At 36.3% G+C, this 17,098-nt stretch overlaps 1 protein-coding gene across 1 annotated transcript in view; it reads right to left on the minus strand.

Moving 5' to 3' along the window:
- Nucleotides 1-17,098, minus strand: part of EPHA6 (EPH receptor A6) — a 970,410-nt gene that overhangs the window by 219,889 nt on the left and 733,423 nt on the right.

Genomic DNA, 17,098 nt, shown 5'->3' on the forward strand with positions numbered 1-17,098 from the left:
AGCAAATTCATAGTGAGTCACAGTAACAGAAAAATTGGGGTCTAGTATGTAACTGTTGTGTCGTGTAAAAGAGAGGAAAGAACTCCATAATGAGTTTCAGGGAGAACTTTCTTTCAGTCTTGGGGAAATAAGATTTATGACTTCCATGTACTTTTTGTCCTTTGAAGGTTACATTACAGTGAAATAATTTTTAAAAATGGCATTTGAGATGATAACACAGTAACCAGGTCACTGAGAGAGTGACTTTTCTAAATGTACAAGAATTTAGCTTGCAAGTCAGTTTCTGAATCTATCAATTAACACTTAAATTTTGGAGAAATTACCTGACATATGCAATTGCTTCAAAAGAAGCAAGCTTTTTTTTTTTTAACTTTAGAACTTAAAAGCGGAATGCTTTTCTCTTGAAACTTCTTTTTCGTCAAATCCCTTTAATCCCATTTCTACCATTTTACCGCTGGCCTTAACTATGCTTAATTTTGACTACCACCAGTAGTCTACTAATTGGTCCCTCTGTTTCTACTCCTTCCTTATCAGCATTTATTGTATTCCCAAGTCACCCTGGAAATAAAACTTGATGGCAGGTGAGACTGTTGCCCCAAATGAAATCCCCTTCCTGTGAAATACGTTATATATAGTTATATATTTCGTATGTGATAACTAAATCTGACCTGTGGCCTGTCCCCAGAGTGTTCAATTCTATCCATCTGAGTCTACTCCTATTTATGTTCCTTTCAATTTCAAACTGTTATTATCCCTGATACTACATGTGACCTATTTTAATATGACTTTTTTTTTTGCAGATTCTTGAGATCTTAACAGAATTCAAAGATGAGCTCTTTATTGAGAAATGATGACTTCAAGATTATATAATTGCTGATAGGAAATTATTTGCTTAAAAATCTAACCTGACTGTAACACCTCGTTTATCCACGGATTTTGCCTAGCATTCCCTCCAGGGAGAATTCTCTTCTCTCTATTCTTTAAGATATTTTAAGCTTCATTTTTTTTCCCTAATCATAAAAACTTACTACATCTTAGGTAGGGTTAAATTATTGTTTAGCTTTGGTACTTATAATATGGTCTGGCACTTTTCCATTTATGTTCTAATTGAATGTGAGGCTTTCTGGTATCTGGTATTATTACTTTTCTTGTACGTTGCACACATAGTGTGTGTGTGTGTGTGTGTGTGTGTGTACTTTTATTTTAGATAATCTACATTTATCTACTCCTATCTAGGAGTTCCTTTTAACATATCTTCTGGGGAAGCCCTAGTTAAGTAGAGGCAAAGCCCTTCATCTTCTGGTTGCCTCTGAAGGTCTTCATTTCTCCCCCACATTTGAAATATGAGTCTTACACGATACAGTACGGTTGTCAGATTTTACGTTTGAGTATTTTAAATATTCCATTCCACTTTCTTCTCATGCATAGTTTTTCTAAAAGTCTGATGAAAACCCACTGGAACTATTCTTATATGATACTTACTTTATCCCCTGAGAATCTTCAGAAGTTTTTCCTTGACTTGAATTCTTGAGAGAGTCACTGTTACATGTTTTGGTGTAGAACTTTTTGTATTTAGATAGCTAAGGGTTGTATTAGTTTCTTGGAGTTGTCAATTCAGTTCCCCAGGCTTTGAAAAATGTTTTGAATTAGCTATTGCCTTCTCAATAACTTCCTTTTGAGGAATACCAAAGAATACCCTCATGTTGCCTTTCTTTTTTGGAATTTGAGTTTTTATAGTTTAATTTATCACACCTAATTTCTCAATGAATCTGAATAATTTGTATATTACTATCTTAAATCTCACTGATTCAATCCCTGATTTGGTTTATTGTTTTCATAGCTCCCCTAGTACTTAATCTAATTTATTGATTTCATCAATTCTGAATCAGGTGTTCTTTCTGAGGGGGACTGAGTTTGGGGTTAATACCCAATGGTGCTCAGAGCTTACTCCTGGCTATGCATTTAGAAATCACTCCTGGCAGACTTGGAGGGTCATACGGGATGCCGGGGATTGAACCTGGGGTGGCTGCAAGCAAAGCAAGCATGCTACCTGCTATACTACTATTGCTCCCGCCCCAGGATCCATAATTTTCTTATTTAAAATTTTGGTTTCTTTCTTCTGTCCATTGTTTTATTTCTGAGTACATTTATTTATTTTTCTTATTTTTCTTTTGTCTTGAATTTCCTTTAGGGGTTGCAGAGAATACAGTGGGTAAGGCACTTGCAGCTGGCTGGCCCAAGTTGGATTGCTGGCCCTATATATGATCTCCTGAGCACAGAGCTAGGTGTAAGCTCTGAGCATAACCAGGTGTGCCTCTCCTCAGCTCCCCCCTCCCCCAAATACTGAAGTTCCTTCCACTACCGTGTTTTTATTGTAGGAATTTTGAACTCCAGCAGACGGATATCACGTTCTTTGTTTGAGGCTGGATTCTGGAGAGTAGTTCTCCCTTTATGGTACCATAGTCTCTTGAGGAGCTAGGTGGCCATGTGTTATCTTTCTGGTCTAGTCATTTTGCTTCACTTAACTTTTCTTTGCTAACACACCAACTCCATCACTTCACTAATACTTTCTGCAGAGACACCAAACCGTAAAAAAATTCAGGTACTTCCACTACTCAGTCCAGGCTGAGAACTCTAGAGTGTTTTTGGAGCAAGAGTGGAAAGCCCCACTCCATACTTCTGGGAGCCCTAGAAGCCAGGCCCACTTCCCATAGCCACCACTATGTTGAGTCACCTACAGGGCCCTGCTCTACCAATTCACAACTCATGACTATGTCTTCGAGGACATGCAAGTCAAGCACCTTGTAGTCAGAGTCATGCTGATTCCTTCTATCCCTTGCTGAGAGCTCTGGGCACCCTTGGGAACGGGGTGGGCTGAGTCTCCACCCTCCAGAAACCCTGGCAGCTGAACCCACAACCCACTGCTGCAGTCACATCAATGACCCAACTCCACTGTTTCACTAACACTCTGCAGAGACACCAAACCATGAACAATTTCAGGTACCCTCATGTCCAGACTGAGAACTGAGATCTTTTCTACTCATTGGCCCAGATCATAAGTCCCGAGTGTGTGATCATATATATCACACAGCCATATATATATGACAATGTGACACCTCCAAATTTGTCAACACTGAAATTCCAGTAGGAGCACACCAAGTTACATGGCAAAGCATCATAGAAGCCAACTAAACTCACCAAACAAAAACAATAGTAGTGAACCTTCAATTAGCAAAAGCAATTTGGTACATCCTTAGACAAAGACAACAACTCCGTGGTGAGACATAACAATTTTCACATAATTTCTATTATTGAGGTATTTTTGAGAATTCCTATAGCATTTAGTTGCAACAAGCAACATAAAACAGATTATCACAAGCCTGCTAAGGAGGCAGGCTTTGAGGGTGTTTTGGTGAATGGATACAGTGGTAGAGGAAAGGCCACTTTGGTGGTGGGATTTATGCTCTAACATTGAAAACCTGTAACAACTATTATGAACAACTTTGTAAGCCACTGTGTTTAAATAGAGTATTCTATTTACAAAAATTTTTCTATGCTTAATGAAACATTTTTAATAAGATTTTAATAAGATTCTGTGATTTTTCACTTAGACAATTTAGTTATTTTAATTTCCTAGAGTTGCGATTACAAAAGAAAATGAACTTGACAGCTTAACATTACAGAAATTCAACCTCTTTCAGTCAAAGTTGCTAGAAATCCAGAACCAGGATGTTGACAATGCTTCTGAGAACGCTGATGTAAGGAAAAACTTGTTGATTCCTCTCTCTAAACTTTTGCCAATAGTTAGCTACGTTGGTGACACTTGGTTTATTAATATCACTGTATCACTGTCATTCCGTTGCTCATTGATTTGCTGGAGTGGGCACCAATAATGTCTCCACTGTGAGACTTGTTTATATATATGTATATATACATATATATATATATCACTCCAATAATTACTTCCATCATAGGAGGCCAGCTTTTCTCTCTGTCTCTGTGTCATTGCATGACATTCTTCTCTCTTTCTCTCCCTTTTTTATAAGGACATTAGTCACAGTACATCAAAGGTCAACCATACCTCAGAATGAGCTCAAAATAACTAAGGACTTTTACAATCACTCTATTTCCAAATAAGGTGATACTTTGAGGTATTGGAAGAGAAGCAAATTTTGGGGGTTAGGGGGTGAGAGGATAATACAGATAATTTAATCCTTAACAATTTTCAACACTACACTGACACTTTCACACGTTATAATATAAAATACTCATAGCACTCTGCAAAGGTGTTATTAACTTCATTTTACAGATAATGCTGTTGGATTACTTTTGTTATATTCTGTGTGCATGCCATCTTCTGAAGTTGTATAACAGAAGTAGTTTGGGTTTAGTTTTGGCCTCAGAGTCTCTCTGCACACCATCCCTTGCACACCCCCCCACCCCTTGCCCAAGTTCTTTCCTCTTAAATCATTCATATGATGGCAGTGATGAATGTATTCTTATAATGATTTATATACGAAGAAAATAGATTCATACTGTTTGGCAACTTAATCAGGGTCATAAAATTAGCTCTTCCTGACTCTTCTGAATGATCCTTCTGAAAGAGTACAATTTTGTGTGCCAGGTGTGATGTCATCTTAAGAATTAAAAATAAATCCAACTGAATATTGAAGATATCTCCTACTTTTACTAGTGTACCATTTCTTTTCATTTGTCTTTTAAAGAAAGCATTAATTTTCTTTAAAACCCACCTTTGCCTTCTCTTCTCTCGATTCATGTGGTTTCTAACTGGTAGTGGTAGGGCTAAATCTACTCTATCCATGTTAAAGTTTGGAGATGAGCCTAGGGGGTTGTTAGGCCAACAAAAACTCAGTTCCAGGAGCTTGTTCAAGTGTAAAGAACAGAAACTTTTATTCACTGGAATTAAACTAGATGAGGGTTAATTTCAAGATATAGAGGGCGATAATATCTTGATGCATAAAACCATGCAGTTGTAAAGCAACTATAAAACCCAGCATAGTCAAGAGAATAAAAGCAACTTAAAACAAAAAAAAACTTAGACCCAACCATATCTATTGACATAAGACCCTGAATTTTTATTTATAAGAGTCAATATATTCTCTTTGTATTAAGACAATATGACTTAGTTTACTGTGGCTTCTCACTAAAAGTGCTAACAAATACATTTTGAAACCAACCTGAACAATCAACATATAAAATTGACTTTGTTATTGTTTTAAATTGGATTTCAAATCAATTTTATTGATTTGAGTACTATTGATAAATGCTAATTATGTAATGCCAGCTAATCAATTAGTTCTTATAGGATCTTTAGCTAAACCTTTATTTAGTATCTCAGTCTTCTCACCAAAATTGAGAGAATTTTGCTAGATAGGTTTAATAGTCCAGTTTCTACTTCGTAAATTAGATAAATATTCAATGTGATCTTCCAATGTCAAGAAGTTAAAAATTAGAAGTCTCAATGAACACTTGTGATTTAAACATATACATTAAAAATATCAACAAAAAGAAGTTACTTACAGTAAACTATAAACAGGTGAATGATTTACTTGACATTAAAAATATGAAATTTTGGAAAAGAAACATTGCCAAATAGTGAGAGCTCATTTTATATCCTCTTGTGATGACAACAAATCTAACACAAAACTTGGATCAGAGTTTGCACAGAAAATGACATGAAACTTACATTAACCAAACCTCTGCATCTAGTACCTAGACAGACTAGAGAAAAAGGCATTAATTTGCACTCCCCACACCTACCTCCCCTCAACCCTCACCCCCACTTCTTTCTGCAAAGTAGCAACTTGCAACTAGGTGGAGATTTCTAGGGTACAGATCTTTACTCTGGGGGCATTGGTATTACATCAAACACTTGGCACCCTAAACCCACAATCCTATACTTAAAACACGGAACTAGGAAATAAGAAACTATAGGGTATTTACAGATAGAGGCTGGAGTTATTGGCTGCTGCTCTCAGAACTTTGCTGATAGCACTAGTGGACTCCATTTTCTACTAAGCCAAACAACTACCTTAGCAGGCTGGGGCTGAGGGAGAATTATCAAGACTGCTTGCTTCAGACAAATAAAAATACCCCCAGCAGCCCACATCTGACTGCTAGCAAGCAGGCTGCACTCCTGCAGACTAAAAGCACCCCGTGGACCTCCTAAAGCATAACCAGTTAGAGAGGTAGTGCCACTTCCTGCTGTGTTAGCCCTGGAGTATGCACTTTGCAAGCTGCAGGAAATGCTACCTTTGATTCCTAAAAAATGCACCCAGGCATGAATTCCCTAGCTACTACCCAGATCTCCACAACCATGGCAGAGCAATGGCTGTAAATGCTTATAATCTGGAAATCTCTGTTTGCTATCCAGGCACTTCTGAAATCAGCACACAGCCACCAAAGCAAATAGTCAATTCTTAATGGTATTTTTGTAGTGTCCGCAGTAACATCTCTCCTTCCATTTCTGATTCTATTAGGGTTTTTTTTTTCCTTCTTGTGCATCTAGCTAAAGTTTTGTTGACCTATTTATTCTTCAAAAGAACCAACTCTTGGTTTCATTTAACTTTTGCAGTTAAAAAGATTACAAGACATTACTACAAACAATTTTGTACTACCAAACTGGAGAATCTTAAACACAAAATTACCCAACCCCCTCTGATGCCCCCCCCAAATTCTTATTTATTTTTACAGAGATGCAAACATGGTTCAAAGTTTGTAAATGGATTAATCAGCCAAAGATAAAAATCATTTGATCATATCCACAGATGCATAAAGAGCTTTTTAATTATTTAACATCATTTATAATAAAACTCTCAGGAAAATTACATTGAAAAGTTCACATTCTGTTCCCACTTTTTTGAGCAGAAGGAACATCCCCCACAACAATAAAAGAATCACTAATAGCATATTTAACAGTGGAAATATCAAAACTATTCCTTTAAGATAAAGTTAAAAATAAGGATATCTATTCCTATAATTATAATTTGATATATTACTGGAAGTACTAGTCTCAACAATTTGAAATATAGGGATTGAAATTGGAAAAGAAGTAAAACTATCACTATTTTCAGATCACACGATACTATATGAACGATTTCCTAAAGACTCGATTAAAAATCTATTAGAATTAACAAAGCAATATATTACAGTGACAAGCTATAAAATGAATACCTCCAACTCTGTTTCATATCTATAAGAAAGCAATTTCCTAGAGGAAAGAAAATTTAAAAATCTCATTTATAGGACAATAGTAACTGGTAATAAACCTTGGATACTGAAATACAGAACTGAGAGTGCCAGGCTTGGGGAGAGAGGGTGAGAAGAATGAATATATTGACTGGAAGTAACACAGAAAGTTATGTGTGGGTCTTAAGCACATGAGTGGTGTTAAAGGAGGCAACACTCGGCACTAAAATCATAATTGTAAATGAACAAAAAATGGAGGAGGCCGAGGAGGGAAAAGAATGTTGAACTGGAGGTGATCTTGGGATGAAGGGCGAGTCATGGGCACTTAAGTGACAGGGTTGTAAAGTACCTTTGTACACTAATATCATAAACTTGAACACTAACACTGTTAACAGTAATAACAAGTCTCATAATGAAGACGTTGCTGGTGCCTGCTTGAGCAAATCGATGAACAACGGGACGCCAGTGATACAGTGCAGTGCTACCGAAACTGTAAGGGAAATAAATAAATCCCATTTGAAAACCCAGTCTAAGATAAGCTTAGCATGTAGTAACAAAGAAGGAGAAAGACTTGCATATCAAAAAGTATAAGTCACTATTACTTGGAACTGAAGGAGGCACGTGGAGATGGAAAAATATCCTGTGCTCATAGATTGAAAGCATATGTATTGCAAAATGGATCTTTCTACCCAGATAATTATATAGCTCCAAAGCAAACCGACTCAACTTCCAAAACTGATTTGAAAAATATAGAATGTTACTGAAATTTTCAGTGGACTCCGGAGTGGAAACGATGCCAAGAGAAGAACAGAGACATCACACTACACAACTTCAAACTATAATACAAAGCTACAGTTTGAAAAAAAGTATGTTAGAGTTAAAGTAGAAACATAGATATCACTAGTATAGAACTGAGATCCCAGGATCATGTCCTCATAACATTAATTTATGTTAAATCTCCATCAGCAAAAAATGTAGGAAGCAAAATACTTTCAATGAATGATGTTAGGTAAATTGATTAGCACATGTAGAAGAATGGTACTGGGTCACTATCTCATAAAAATTATCTTATACATAAAAATTGTCAAGGGGTTAAAAACATGGACACTAGACTTAAAACCATAAAAATACCTTAAAGAAAGAGAGGCAAAATAACACTAGGTCATTGCCTTTCACATTTTGGGAAAAGACCCCAATAGCAAGGCGAAAAAAAGCTAAAATCAATAATGTGATTATATAAAATATAAATGCTTCTAGGGAGCAAAATAACATCATTAAAATATAACTGTCAAAATAAAGATACACCACTGAATGGGAGGAAATATTTATTTGCCACATATTTTGACAAAGCGCTAGTAGTCCAAGATATATAAGGAATTCACAACACCAAATAACAAGAAAACAAATAACCCCATAAGAAAATAGAAAAGAATTAATTGAACATCACTACTCCAAAGAAAATATGCAGCCGGTAAACAGGCACATGAGAAGAAATCCCAAAACACAATAGAAAATAATGTTCATTATCACTTATTTTTGAGACAAATGGACACCAAACAGTAACATATCAAATCAAATCTAAGAATGGTTTACATCAGGAAATCCTCAAACTACAGATTTTGGTGAGTGTGTGAAGAAAAAGGACCTCTCAAAAACTGATAGAGGGAGTGTAATGTGGCCAGTTGCTAACAAAAAGGAATGCTTATTTCTCAAAATATTCAAAATAGGTTTACCACATTAGTAAGCAATTCTACTCCTATGTATCTATGCAAACAGTATAATCATTGCAATGCTATTTATAACAGCCAAGACATGGGAGAAGCTCAAATGTCCAATAAATGCTGAGTGCATAAAGGTATGTGGTATATCTTCATATAAAACACACATATGTGTATATATAATGTTGTTTCAAAGTGTTCTATAGATATGAGAACAAGATATGTTGACTTTTGAAACATGAATGAAACTATAATAAAGTAACTCAGAAGATGATATATGTAGGATATTGAGAAGTAAAATAACGGAACAAAGATAAATGTAAGCAATGTCATGGCTCAAGCAGCAGATGAGGCTGAGGTGAAGGGGAGAGGGGGAGTGGAGGGGTGAGGAAATTCGGTGGGCTTGTATTGGAAGGATATTGGTGTATAGTAGCGGTGGTGTAGTAATACTGTCTTATAATATTGTTTTGAAGAACGTTTAAATTATATCCTTGAAATATACACAGCTGTACAAAGTGTTATCTTAACAAGGTATAATTCTATTAGTGTTACAGAAGTAGCTTTAAAATTTATTAAAAATTAAATATTATACTATATAATGTTTTGCTACCATTAATGTTATTATAGTGTACTCTACTAATATCTGTTCTACATGAGGTTTCTGTGATGTTTAGTTACCATCAAAGCTTACTGATTATAACCTGTCAAAATCATAATTATTTTGAAAGCAGGACTCCAAAAATTTCTCTTTGGAATTTGTAAATAAAGTACACATGTATTGTAGGAGTTCTCTCTCTTTAAAATCTATAATTATTTTAAGTTTGCTAGTAGCAATTGTAACATGCAGCTGTTAACTTTACTAAGGGCATAATTATTAGATTTTTTTCTTTAACCTAATTTTCCTTAAATATTATACCACTTTATAAATCAAGGCATCTGGTTAACATAGGGGCTATATGGAGTTTTCTTTGCTGCTCAGGTTCTTTTTGATGTTTATGTAATTCACTCTTCTACGAGCTTATGAAACAAAATTGTCTTATATTTTATGAATTTTGGCAGGAGAATCCTCAGGCTCAGTTTTGGTCTTCATTACTCTCTGTAAACCACTTCTCCCTTGGCATATAGATTGGATTTCATGGAAATCATCTCTATGCTGATGAGAGTCACCTCTATCCTTCATTTTCTACTCTGCTGACATTGAGAATGGTCTTTTTCAAGTACTTTCTGCCTCTAAGGTGCTGCCCATGCCAGACATTTCCTTGGAACATGTCTAAGATTTCATTCTCTTATGACCTCTGATTATGCAGCAGTTGGTCTTAAAGGGTATAATAGCTGCCGACAACTTTTTCAGATTTGACATTAGCCTCAGAGATTTTACGTACTTAATGGTAAATCTCTATATTGATCAAACCCAGCAAAATGTTCCTACATTATTCTCATTTCTTCTTTTCCCCCCTGTACATGATCCATTATGTATGAATTATTTACCTTTTGGGAAAAGAAAACATTGGATGGCAATTTTTGTTATAACCTATGTATCATGGTTTTTGATACTCAGCATGACTTGCAATTTTTATCTATTTATTCTTCCTTTAAAGGTCAACCACACTCCTCGCTCCAGTGTCCTGATTGTGAAGATGGTGAGAACAATCTGAAAAGTTTGCTTTTGAAGCACTGAACAGGTTTCATTCCTATATTCCTGAATTGCTATTTTTAATGTTTGTTGTGGTTATTTATAGTAAATACAGTGCATTTTAAAAGCTTGACCATTTACTTTGTATATATGTGTAAATTTTTCAGTCCATTGAAATTTTATGAGAAAAACTTAATGCTATATTTCATGATACATCAGTTTTGTAAGCTTTTATAAGGTCCAATGTAATGGAATTATCATTATAAATCTTGATAAACACAGTGAAAATTAAAATATTTCAAAACACTATAACAAAAATAAATAAACCTTTCTTACAAAAAGTTAACTATTTCTATACATTTAAGATTTGTTCTATAGGGTAATAGAATGATAATAAATACTATTTTACTGCTATCTATTGATTTTTGTTATTTAAATGGAATTGTTTCCTAATATATTGCCTTTTTCCTGAACTTAAGTATCTGTTCTATATTTTCAGGTTTTCCCCCTAGAAATAAACTCATGTCACTGAACTAGTTTTCTCTTTTTTAAAAAAAAAATTTTATTGAATCACCGTGAGATAGTTATAAGCTTTCATGTTTGGGTTACAATCTCACAATGATCAAACACCCATCCCTCCACCAGTGCACGTTTCCCACCACCAATATATACCTCCCCTTTCCCACCCTCCCCCTGCCATCATGGCAGACAATATTCACCATACTCTCTCTCTACTTTTGGGCATTATGGCTTGCAACACAGACAGTGAAAGGTCATTATGTTTGTTCCATTATCTACTTTAGGCATGCATCTACCATTTCAACTGGTTCCTCCAGCCATTATTTTCTTAGTGATCCCTTCTCTATTCCATCTGCCTTCTCCCCTATGCTCGTGAAGCAGTCTACCAGCTATAGGGCAATGCCTCTGGTCCTTGTATCTACTGTCCTTAGGTGTCAGCCTCATGTGATGTTATTCTATACTCCACAAATGAGTGCATGAACTAGTTTTCAACTTCTATAACTGTTCATGTTTCTTTTACTCCTTGCTTCAGATTCTAAGTGTTTTATGACAATGAATACAATTTAAAAAATTAGCCTGCTTACGTAAATCTATTTTTTTCCCCCACAAAACACATGATTACTATTTATTGTAGAGGAGAGAGTATGACTCCGAATTTATGTCTGTCCATTGAAAGAGAATGTTTCAGATCTCATGATTAAATGCAAGTTTTATTTTTATTTTCTTTGGCTCAGGCTATGCTCAGGCTGTGCTCAGGGTTCTGTGCCCAGAGATCACTCCTGGCAGGTCTCAGGGTTCAGGAGGGGCTTGAAGTGCTGGGGACTGAAGACATTTTGCATAGTTGTTCTCTTGGGATTTCTTTTCTTTGGGCTCATATACCATTTAAAAAAAATACAACTCTTTATTTCTGTGGTCCTTTAAGAAATTTCAATGATAATTGTAGAAAAAAGATGCTTCTTCTTCCTCATATGTTTAAATAATTCTTTGTGTTTAATCTTCACTCAAGATAGCTCTGTGGGACTTATTTTATGGTAGATTGTCTTTTATGGATGCAATATCTGTTGTAATTTGGGAACATCAAATAGCCTTTAAAAACCTTTTATTTTATCTTATGTTCCTGAAGTAAGTTTTATAATCATTAGTTGTTATTTATTTATATTTTTCACACACTATGACTTTTGTGCTTTTTTATTTTAGTAAGTTTGAGTATCATTCATCTCATTTTGTGAGCTTCTTCCTTAACTGAAGGAGATTAGTGTGGTTAACATGCATTTTTAACTCCAGCATGCAATGGGTGTATAATTAAAAGTCAAACCTACCAATGCTTGGACCATGAAAAAAACGAAGGTGCTTTACTCTGGTTATGAAGTATCCACATTATGTGTTTTCTTGCATTTTGGGCATCATGCTTTATTTCTGTAGAAATATGCTTCCCCTTTGAATATGGCATGTACTCTACCATGAACATTGGGTCTGAATATAGGTAAGTAGGAAAGAGTAATGAGTAGAGAGAGAACCAGTGCCTTGGCAGAAATATCTTCAATTATCCATTGTAGAGTTCTCAGTGCTTTCCTACTTCCATTTCACCTGCTGATTCTGTAACTTCTATGTTACTTGCAAAGTAACATCCAAAGAATGTGTGTGAGAATTTTTTCAGAATTCCTTACCTATCATCGATTTTAAGTCATATTTCTATTTGTAGTAATATTCATTAGAATGTCTAGAGATTGCTCCAATTATTCCAATGGTCTATTTCTATTTGTGCATTGTCACAATCACTGCAGAAAACTGTTGGGAGCAAGTAAAATTAATTCAAATTTTTATCTTGTTCTTACTAATAGCTATGTATATGGTGTTACACTGGTGATACAGCTTTTTTTGTATTGTGAAATATTGGTAATCTTGGTAGTTTTTTAAAACTTACTTGCTCTAATACAGTCTCTTTTATACTGTTTACTCTGAAGTTATTGAAACACCTATCTTTATGAATGCCATGCATTAGGAATAAACTCTATTTTTCAGTATATTTTAGGTTATGAAATATATTTTGTCCCTAAATTGACTATACAATGTCTCATATACAATGAATAATTTACTACTAATTTCTACAAGTTTCCTATTATAGGACCTGTTCTGTAAAATTTTATAAAGTGCATAATTATTATATTCTGTCTTTCAAATATATAGTAAAAGCTCCATTTAACATAAATATTCACACTTTAACATTTTGCATTCCTTTTGAGTCCAGAAACAAAATAAATCATTATACTTATTTTTACCTAATGTGTATAAAGTATTACATTTGCCCACAAATATTAAAGCCTGTGCTGATTCATAAAAGCATTTGAGTTTAATGGCTTAATAGTATTTTATCAAAATATGTAAAAGTGTAAAAGTATTGTTTTACTCCCATTTTCCTTCCTAAAATATATAATAGTGCCTTATAAATGTGTATGCTTGTACCAGAGTCCAAGGGTTAAGGCTCTTCCCTTGCACACAGCCAACCCCGGCTAGATCACTGGCATATATATGGTCCCAGGCTCAGAGCCAGAGACAATGCATGTTTTCCTAAACTACTCTACTTTTACCATTCTATAATTTCAGGAATCATTTTGCAAATTTGATAGCACATAGTTTTTATATACAGATAACAAAAACACAGTTGTGCTTGCAGAAAATAAATTTTCTAGAAAAATTCAAATCCTGTTTAGTGGATCATCAGTTACTTCTTTTGTAATTTTCCCTTTGGAATTGATACCTTATTGATTTCAAGCCATAGTCTGTCTGCCCCTACTTCCATAAAGGAAAACATGTGACACAGCCTTACATCAATCTGTACACAATGAATACACCAATGACTGGCATGTGGCCCAACTAGGGACAATGCAGTCATTAAGTCTAAAAGGAAGCTATCTTTCCAAACTTGTGGAAAGACTCTACTGAAAGAGGGAGCCAAGGAAGAATTAAGAGAAAAGTAGGCCAATTTATTTTGTGATGATTTCACTGTAATATAAATCCCAAGATTAATCTGTTCTTAAACTATTGTTGGATTTTCAGTAATGTGATCCAATAAATTACTTCTAATTTCCTTTGTGTGTGTTTATATGTGTGTGTGTGTGTGTGTTTGTGGGGGGATGGGGGGACAAGAATTGACTTCAGTGCATACACATGTGAAGACAAATGCTTTAACTCTGAAGTACTTCCTCAAGCCCTTCATTTTCTGCAGTTTTAGTTAAATTTATACTATAGTCATTATCATCACTTTAAATACATGCTTCCTCAACTGTTTCAATGGTTGAAAAGTGAACTATCATGCTCACACATAGTATTCTAAGTTGGGTGTGTCACTTGAAAATGGAGGTTATTTAAATGGCCCTCCATAATTCTCAGGAAGAGCTATACAAAATGTGTTCAAATTTCCCGCATCCACATGTCTGGAGCACAATCCTGGTGCTCTGCTCTCTGTGGTCCTGGTGCTGAAAGGGATTTCCAGCTGCAGTGCAGTCAGGCATGAGCACTTCAGAGGGACTGACCCTTGTCCCTCACAAGTACTGCAATTCAACTATTCAACCATATTCAACAATAACTGATTTGCAAAACTGGCAATTTCTTATGAGCATTCAATTTAATATAAAGATAATTTTCATTATGGTTTAGGAACAAAATAACAATACAGTATTTCTTTATTGTGAAAACACACAATATGATAAAGCACAAAGGTGAAAACAGGGAGCCTGCTCAATAGTACAGCAGACCGGGTGTTTCCCTTGCATGTGGCTGACCTAAGTTTGATGCCCTGCACCTGTTACGGTCTCCAGAGCCCACCAGGAGTGATTCCTGAGTGTGGAGCCAGGAACAAGCCCTGAGGACAGCCAGATGCAGCCTCCCAAACCATATGTATATCTGTAGCACTGTAGCACTGTCATCCCATTGTTCACCGATTTGCTTGAGTGGGCACCAGTAACGTCTCCATTGTGAGACTTACTGTTACTGTTTTTTGGCATATTGAATACACCATGGGTAGCTTGCCAGGCTCTGCCCGTGTGGGCAGGATACTCTCCGCAACTTGCTGTGCTCTCTGAGAAGGACGGAAGAATCGAAGCTTGGTTGGCTGTGCAAGGCAAATGCCCTACCCGCTGTGCTATGTATGTATACACACACACAGATATATATACATATATGTGTATGTATATGCATATGAACATATACACAGGTGTGAAAACAAGTAGAATTATTATTATTCCATGGCAGTATTTCACAGATAAACACTGTCATATTTTGCTTTATTATCTCCTAAATAGGAAATTTGGTTTAGAAAATAATTTTTATTGAAAACCATTAAATTAATGGCACATTTGTCTTTGGGGGAACCCATTTAGTTAAAAAAAATTCATCTTGCTTTCCAAAAACATCCCTTGTAAAATTAGCTAACTTAAAACAAGGTCCTGGTTTAAGATATTAGTTAAGTTTCATTTTATTATCTAACAAGCAGCAAGCTAATCAGGCTAAACTGGAAAAATCATCTCTATATAAGTCTAAGCATATGCAATATCTGATAATTCCAATATTTAGTACCTAATACCAGGTTCAGAATATTTAATTACTTATAATTTTTGTTTAGCTAAATTGTTTCCATGGTAATACCATTATATAATTTGATATATAATTATAAATAAAATAGTTAACACAACCTCGGTTTCTCTGTCTGTTCCTTTATGCGTTAGGCTCGTCTGACCGTGTGAAGAGTGGCCTTGAGCATGGTTGTGGCTGGGTTCCAGAGGTCTTTGGCTGCCAGGGCTCTGTTCGCTGTGGAGAGGGAAACTCAAACCGCCCCCTCTGAGGGGCCCCTGTGAAGACAGCCAGGCACTGGGGCAGGAGGTTCTCTGTTGCTCTCTTCCTAGAGCTTTGTTTTATAGTCTCTGGATCTTGGCTGCTGATCCAGCGCCAGGGCAGTTTGTGGGTGTGACTGCCTAGCTACTGGAAAATAGGGGGTCTGGGTGGTGGAGGCCCACTCCTCATTTGAGCTGGCTTGGAGATCTCAGTCCTGGGTCCTGCACACCTGGGTTCTTCTGCTGGTTCCTTCATGCGTGAGGCTCGGCAGAGTGTGTGGAGAGTGACCTTGAGCATGGCTGTGGCTGCGTTCCGGAGGCCTTTGGCTGCCGGGGCTCTGTTCAGGGTGGGGAGGGAAACTCAACTCGTCACTCTCCGAGGGGCCCCAGTGTGTGCGGGACCTGGGGTTGAGATCTCAAAGCCTGCTCGAATCGGGACTGGGCCTCCTTCACCCATATCCACCATTTTATAGTAGCTAGGTGACCTCTTACTGTCTAGTTCTCCCTCTCAGCGAGCCCAGCAAGCTCCCGAGAATATCCTGCCCGCAAGGCAGAGCCTGGCAAGCTCCCTGTGGCGTATTTGATATGCCAAAAACAGTTACAATGATGGGTCTCATTCCCCTGACCCTAAAAGAACCTCCAATGCAGCACCATTGGGAAGGACGAATAAAGAGAGGCTGCTAAAATCTCAGGGCTAAGATGAATCAAGATGTTGCTGGTACCCGCTCGAGCAAATCAATGAACAATGAGATGACAGTGATACAGTGATACAGTGAGTTAACACAAATGAATAGGGTTTTGGGCAACCCAGTGGTGCTCAGGGCTGATTCCTGGTAGTGCTCAGGGACAATATGCAGTTTCAGGATCAAACTGGAGTTGGTCATGTGTAAAGCAAGCACAAGCACCTAAATCCCTATTCTGTGTCTTTGTCCCCACAAAAGACATATATTTTTAAACACAGAAATATTTAATTTTGCATAATATTTTATAGAGACACATAGATCTGCTCTGGTCTAGATTTAATTTAAACTTTTAAAACAACTTATCTGATCTAAATAATCTGTATTTGATGATGTGACACAATAAAAGCATGAGTCAAACTGGGAATTCCAGAATTGCAAGTGTGGTAGGGCTGTAATGATGTCATTACTTAAACAGTTTTATTCATTTATAAAACAGCTTGCCATGAA

The sequence above is a fragment of the Sorex araneus genome, chromosome 2 (assembly GCF_027595985.1).
Source record: "Sorex araneus isolate mSorAra2 chromosome 2, mSorAra2.pri, whole genome shotgun sequence".
Classification (NCBI taxonomy): domain Eukaryota; kingdom Metazoa; phylum Chordata; class Mammalia; order Eulipotyphla; family Soricidae; genus Sorex; species Sorex araneus.